At 50.2% G+C, this 7,586-nt stretch overlaps 1 long non-coding RNA gene across 1 annotated transcript in view; it reads left to right on the plus strand.

Moving 5' to 3' along the window:
* LOC120391796 overlaps nt 1-7,586 on the plus strand; it is a 54,996-nt gene that overhangs the window by 13,303 nt on the left and 34,107 nt on the right. The window lies entirely within an intron of this gene.

Here is a 7,586-nt window from a genome sequence, read left to right on the forward strand (position 1 = left end):
AATCAGTTTGTAAGCACCTGGAAGATAATATGGTGATAAGTAACAGTCAATATGGTTTTGTCAAGAACAGATCATGTCAAACCAACCTAATATCCTTATTTGACAGGGTAACAAGCCTTGTCAATAGCGGGGAAGCAGTAGATGTGATATATCTTGACTTTAGTAAGGCTTTTGATGCTGTCTCACATGACTTTTCAGAAACAAACTAGGGAAATGTAGCTTAGACAAACCTACTATAAGGTGGGTGCACCACTGGTTAGAAAACCATATTCAGAGGGTAGTTATCAATGATTCACAGTCTAGCTGGAAGGACATATCTAATGGTGTCTCAAAGACATCTGTGCTGGGTCAGGTTCTATTGGATATCTTCATAAATGGTTTGGATAATGGCATGGAGAGTACACTTATAAAATTTGTGGACGATAGGCTGGGAGGGGTTGCAAGCACTTTGGAGGACAGAATTCGAATTCAAAATGATTTTGACATACTGGAGAAATGGTCTGAAATAAACAGGATGAAATTCAATAAGGACAAACGCGAAGTACTGCACTTAGGAAGGAAAAATCAAACACAAAATGGGAAATGACTGCCTAGGAAGGAGCACTGCGGAAAAGGATGTGGGGTTTATAGTGGATCACAAACTAAATGTGTGTCAACAGTGTAATGCTGTTGCAAAGGAAGCAAATATAATTCAGAGATGTATTAGCAGGAGTGTTGTAAGCAAGACTCGAGAAGTAATTCTTCCACTCTACTCAACACTGATAAGACCTCAGCTGGAGTACTATGTCCAGTTCTGTGCACTACTATTTAGGAAATATGTTGACAAATCAGAGAAAATCCAGAAGAGAGGAACAAATATGGTCTAGAAAACATGATCTGTGAGGAAAGATAGAAAAAATAGGGTTAGTTTAGTCTGGAGAAGAGAAAACTGATGGGGGAAATGCTAGCAGTCTTCAAGTAAATAAAAAAGGTTGTTATAAAGAGGAGAGTGATAATTGTTCTCCTTATCAACTGAGGACAGGACAAGAACTAATGGGCTTAAATTGCAGCAAGGGAGGTTTAGATTGGACATTAGGAAAAACTTCCTAACTGCCAGGGTAGTTAAACACTGGAACAAATTACCTAGGGAGATTGTGGAATCTCTGTCTCTGGAGGTTTTTAAGAACAGGTTAGATAAACATCTGTCAGTGTTGGCCTAGATAATACTTAGTCCTGCCTCAATGCAGGGAACTGGACTAGGTGACATGCTGAAGTCCCTTTGAGTCCTACATTTTTAAGATGCGAGAAAGGTGTCAGTGGCGGTTGCAGGCACTACCCTGTCCCCTGAAGGAGCAGCCCATGGGGTCCCAGCTCTGGGAGTAAGTAGGGGCGGCACTAGTTTTTGAGGTCACCTGGCCTCCTGGGGTTCTAATGGAGACTCTCTCTGTGAAAGTGTCTTCTGTGAATTGTGTGGAAAGGAACATGGTGAGCTCAGCCCACACTTTGCAATGGAAGCCACACCAGGGCATTACATTGTTTGTCGTTTACACCAATGCATCCATCTCGGTAGCCCAAGGGAGGGCAGGTGCGATGTGCTTGCCTCATGCCTTAAAGAGCGGATGAGGGGAAGAGTAGCCTGGGGCTTAGCAGGGATGGGACATCAGAGTCTGGTGACCTGGGTTCTATTCTCTGCCTCTGCTAGGTGACCTTGGGAGTGGGCCCAGAAGATGGATAACATTGATCCTTTGCTCTTCTCCAGCACCTTTCATCTCAGGGCCTGGGCAAACACCAAGAGAGGGAGCGGAGAAACTGCTGTCTGGCACAGCAGGCGTTAAAGAAAACCGGTGGATTTGGCTAGCCCCGCCCCATTATACCTGTAGCCAATGCCAGGCCTGGAGGGGGGAGAAAAGAAGGGAGTCTGGCTCAGTTAGGGGCTGGCTGGCAAAGAGGCAGGAGCTCTCTGTCTGCCTGCCTGAAGGCACGGACCGGCAGCCAACACAGCACCCAACTGCGGGGTACCTGTCCCAGTGCGCACACAAACTAATTGTGGGTGCTGAGCACTTTTGAAATTTCCGCCCCTTCTACAATCATTTACACCGGTGCAAAATGCTCCTGAGTCAGAGCATTTGGTGGTTTACACTCATTTGAAACTGATGTAAATGACAGCACAGCAGGTGCAGGGCAGTGATGAATTAGGCAACATGGATTTATATCCATAGTGAGGGCTGGGAGGAACCAGTTACGTGGTAGGGGAATCGCGGGGACGGGCGGAGATCAAGGATCCCAGGCAGCCAGTGTGGAAGGAAGACTCTCAGCAGATAGGGGTAGGGCAGGATGGTTTGGAGGAACAGCTTGAATTTTTGGTGGCTCTGTATGCCAGTTCATCCTGCCAGGGAAGGTCAGAGGTGCAGGAGAGAGCTAGGAAGGGAGAGGAGATGGTTTCAGGGTGGAAATGTGAGCAACAGCATTCCTAGCCCTGGCACCAGGGCGTGTCTGAGTCTGGTGCCCTGGAACCTCACGATTCAGCGCTGTTGTTTGTGTCCCTGCAGTTCTCACACACGTTCTTTGCAGCGCCTTTCTTCTGCTCCACCCTGCGGATTGGCTGCCTCTGTTCCCTCACGGTGTGGTGGGCTCATCAGGTATGACCCTCCCCCACCCACTTGGCACCTATGTAACGGGGAGCTGCTGGCCTTACTGAATGTCAACAGCAAACCAGGGAAACTTGAAACCCAAAGCAACATGTTTGATATGGGGGACATGGGGGGGAGACACGGACTATGAGTATTAGAACCAAAGAGAAACATTTGGCCAAACCTCTGTGAATTGATCCTTATTTTTATGCAGTCCCTCTCCTCACCAGGGTCTGCAGCCTCTACCCTGCCTGCTCCTAAATGTTCCCCCTTTAAAACACTTATGGCCACAGAGGTGTCTTCACAGCCCTTTGCGTCATTCTTTGCGCTCAGCATGCAGGATGTGGCACCCCGACATCTCCCCTCCATTCATGCTGCTCCCCGTGCATGGTCCAAAACACAGATCCGTTCACATTCAGAGAAAGATGTCCTGAACTGTCCCTTTGGTGATCCCATCCGTTTTCTAATAATGTGTTCGTAAGCATGACAGTTTGATCTGCACCCCGTGGCTGTCACATTCATCCTGCAGAACCCACTCCCCTGCTTAGCCCACGTTCACTGCTGTCCCCAAGCTCGCTTGCAAGAGGATGCCGGTGGGGGCACACCCTGCAGCCCCTTTAAAGCAGCCTTGTGTTTTCTTACAGGTGTCTAGGGTCAGGGATCAGCACACAGCCTTGGCAATAGCGTCCGGCTTCATCCAAAAACCCATGAAGGTTTCAGATGCCACAAGGCATCTCCGGGTATCGATCCACTTGACTGGGCATTTTGGTCACACCCCTAGTTGTGACTGAGGCCTGGGGCACCCACTCAAGCGCAGTAACCTCATTTTTAATGTAAATGCCCTTAGAACACATCCCTTGTTACAGTCGGATGCAGGGGCTTGTGCCTCTGGGGTTGTCTGCAGCGGAAGCTGCCAGCACAGCGACTCGGTATGTCTGGGGATTGTTGCTTCCCTGTATGGCCTCTGTGTGTCTCTAGGGACCTTGGGGAATGCCCACCAGCACAGCCCTTCCAGGCAGCCCCTGGAAGAGGCTCGGGGAGCATAGGTGACCAGCTCTTCCGGTGCCAAGTTACCTGGCAACAGAGTCATTTCTTTGAGCGGGGGGGGAGGGGGATAAAAGCCCCACTGCACTTTTGAACTTGGTGCCAGAATGCTGAGTGGCTGGGGCTGGGTCGCTCCATTGGCGGGGAGGGCGCCCAGCAGGCAACCAGTGCAATTGAGCAGAAGTTATTAATAGGCAGCAGAAGAATGCAATGGGAGGGGGAGGGGGCGAGCGACAGAGCGAGCGAGAGAGAGTTAAATGGGGAGGAAAAGTGAAAGGGAGAGGGAGAGACAGACAGTGATGGAATATGAGAGACAAAGAGAGAGAGAGACAGAGACACACTGGAAGAGAAAGAGAGCAGCGAGCCAGGCAGACAAAGACAGGGGATCTGATTCTCCATTTTCCAGCTTGTGCACTCATTTGACTAGGGTAAAGTGAGTGCACAGTGGGTGTAAAATACCACAGCGTCCCCCTTTGTATTGGCGTGTACGTCTGCCCAGGGCAGCGGAGCATCCGGCCCACTGTTTCATTTCTCGCACCTTTGTCTCTCTCTCTGGAGCCATAAATGTTTACCTAATTTTACATGCAGTGCTGACATCTAGTGGCGGCAGAGGGGGTGGTAAAGGGAACCAGCTGGGTTGGGCTGAAAGGTCTGGTGTTCACGGGAGCTCTCCTGGCACTTTCGCATAGTGACCCTGGCACCGATGCAGCTCTCCTGGAGCTAGCGTCACCAGGGCACTGGTGTTCTTAGGGCTTTGTTGTCTAACCTCATTCAAAGCACGCTGAGATGACACGGTGCTGTGGTGAACACACTGAAGCACTGGCTGCCATGTCGTGTTTCTGTTGTTACTTCAGTTGTGGGAGACCACAGGTGGGGAAAGGCCTGACCATTCTCAGTGCAAGTGCACCCACAGTTACCTGACTCTGGGAGGCTTGTAACGTTGTGGGGAGTGAGCCACTGCAGCAGCTGGTCCCCATTCAGAGCCACCTTTTAAGCTGTCTGCAGAGATCCTCTCCTGCTGCTTGTGCAGGGACACAGATTCCCCTGGCAGTGTGGCCCCTGTGAGGCAAGGCCGTTCCCAGCCCACAGAGAGGACATGGAGAGATGGGGCCAATAACTGTGTCCTCTTCTCAGCCTGAACAACTCCACTGAGTCCTCAGCATGTGTCTATTTCGCTGCAGACGGGTGAAGCCTTTGGCATCAGGGAGGTCATGGGGCTGACGATCCTGGCGGCCGGCACATCTCTGCCTGACCTCATCACCAGCACTGTCATCACCCAGAAAGGCCCGGGGACACGGCCGTGCCCAGCTCCATCTTCAACACCATGGTTGTGTAGGCAGCCAGAAAAGGCTGCGGAGTGGCTGTGGCCTGGCATAATGCAGCTCCCTCTGCTGGGGCTTTAAATCCGCTCTGGCTCCTACCATCCAAGGGGCCCAACGTGCTTTACACCAGTGCCTGAGTTCAGCTTGGAAAAGAGACGGCTAAGGGGAGATATGATCGAGGTCTATAAAACCATGACTGGTGTAGAGACAGTAGATAAGGGAGTGTTGTTTACTACTTCTCATAACACAACTACTAGGGGTCACCAAATGAAATTAATAGGCAGCAGGTTTAAAACAAATAAAAAGAGGTATTTCTTCACACAACGCACAGTCAACCGGTGGAACTCCTTGCCAGAGGATGTTGTGAAGGCCAAAACCATAACAGGGTTCAAAAAAGAACTAGATAAGTTAATGGAGGACAGGTCCATCAATGGCGATTAGCCAGGATGGGCAGGGATGGTGTCCCGAGCCTCTGTTTGCCAGAAGCTGGGAATGGGCGACAGGGGATGGATCACTTGATGATTCCCTGTTCTGTTCATTCCCTCTGGGGCACCACTGGCCACTGTCGGAAGACAGGACACTGGGCTAGATGGACCCTTGGTCTGACCAAGTAGGGCCATTCGTATGTTCTTATGTTCATCCTTTGTCCCTCCCAGATGGCAACGACTAGCATGTGGCTCCCCTATCCTCTGCTCGGTCATGGCCAGAGAGTGTCGCAGTAAGGGATAGTGCCCAGGAGGGCCATGTGGAGATTGGCGGTGGGGGTCAGGGGATGGAAGGAGACAGAAAGGGAGAGCAGTAAAGGGAAGGAGAGGGGGAAGTGTAGCGAGAGAGCTGGAGAGGTATAAATCCAGGTACCGAGCTGCAGACCGGGAGTGGGGGGAGAGAAAGCGGGTGGCTCTGAGCCACCCTTGCCCCTCCCTGGTTCTGGGCTGCTCCAGGAGCTGCCATGACCCCCGACATAGCCCCCAGGGCTAGCATAGTCCCTGTTTTGGCTGTGACGTGTTCTCCAAGCACTAGGTGGGTTTCTCTTTCCCAGGCTGCCGACTCCATGGCCCTTGTGCTCTCTCTTCTCGTGTTTATCCGCCATGCTGGTCAGCAGCCACAGCCTCTTCTGGGGCAAAGAAACCGGGCGCTGTCCCGTTGTGAAATCTAATCCAGTTCCAGCAGTGGATTGGTGTCAGGAGAGCCAGCTGTCACAGACATGCTGTGCCTCAGTTTCACCATCTGTGAAACAAAGCAGAAATCCTAGAGCCGCCCCTGGGGACTAGAGAGGGCTTGTGTCAGAGGGGTGTGGTAGAGGGGTAGGTCTTATGTCAAAGGGGGCAACTGTCTCATGAGTGGTAACAGGTGCTGAGGTGCACGAGGTGGACTGTGCATGCACAGTAATTCTGACACCTACTAGCTAGCTAAGTCCCTGTCTAGACTAGGAGAATAGCTCAATGCAAGGGAATTTGACAGTTGCTAAATCTTTCCCTCTGGTAGGGAGGGCCATGGAAAGGAAGATGCTGTCATCACTCAAGTTTCCCAGGCATGGGTCAACTCACTTCATTTAATAAAAATAATACCTAGCACTTACATAGTGCTTCATATCAGATCAAAACAAATCCTGGTTTGTGTATCTGACTTTCCAAACACCTGAGGCATGATTACCATCCTGAGCAATTACCCAGTGCTGTATGTCTTCAAAGCCCTGTGCAAACATTAATTGATCTTAACAATTGCCTGGAGGTACAGATGGAATCACTGTCTCAGTAATTCCTGGCTCCAAGTCCTGTACTTAATCCAACCTCCCAGCTGGGCAGAGAATCAAAACCAACCATCAGCTTTGGTGTGCATGCAACACAGGAAAATTCAGAATTTATGAGAATGTCTTTGGTTTGGGAATCTAGATCAGCTCCTCGTTGTTCTGGGAACACCTTGTGAAAGTGGACAGAATCTTCTTGGATGTTGGGTTGATTGGAAGTTGGGGTGATAGCTCAGGGTAGATTTTGTGTGGTTAGAATTGGCTCCCCCATGGAGAGCAGAGAAATGGGTCTTAAAATAGCTCTGTGTAATCTGAGAAGGTCTTTTAGCTGGGGTGGGGACACATAGCTGGGGAGGTTACATCTGAGAAATCAAGTGAACATATCTTCCCAGTTTCCTGACTTGATACTAGACAATGAACCGTAGGGTTTAGAGAGGAAGACAGAATCACCTTCCCAACCCACTTATTGGGTCAAATTCTGATCTCAATTACACCAGTGTAAAGCCAGAGTAACCCCAGTGGAGGTACATCAGTGTAATATTAGTCTGAGTCAGATCAGAATTGTGCCCATAGTTGCAGTGTCTTTCCTTCTGATCCAGCCACTGTGTAGTGTTGCTGTGGCATCCCACCACAGAGATGGCTGCATTTCTGCAGTGGGTGAAGGGAATTTTTCCTATGCGTGTAAGGTTTGTAATTGTACAGAGCACTTTATGGCTAGCTGTACTGTTGGTTTAGGGCCACATTGTGCCTGATAGGATCTGGGCCCGTGATGGATGTGCTGCTCAGCTGCACCCTCCATAGGAGGGACTCGAGAAGAGATTTCATCTCCATCCCTCCTGCAGAAACGCAACATGGTGGGAGAAT

This window comes from Mauremys reevesii, linkage group 26 (assembly GCF_016161935.1).
Source record: "Mauremys reevesii isolate NIE-2019 linkage group 26, ASM1616193v1, whole genome shotgun sequence".
In the NCBI taxonomy this organism is placed as follows: domain Eukaryota; kingdom Metazoa; phylum Chordata; order Testudines; family Geoemydidae; genus Mauremys; species Mauremys reevesii.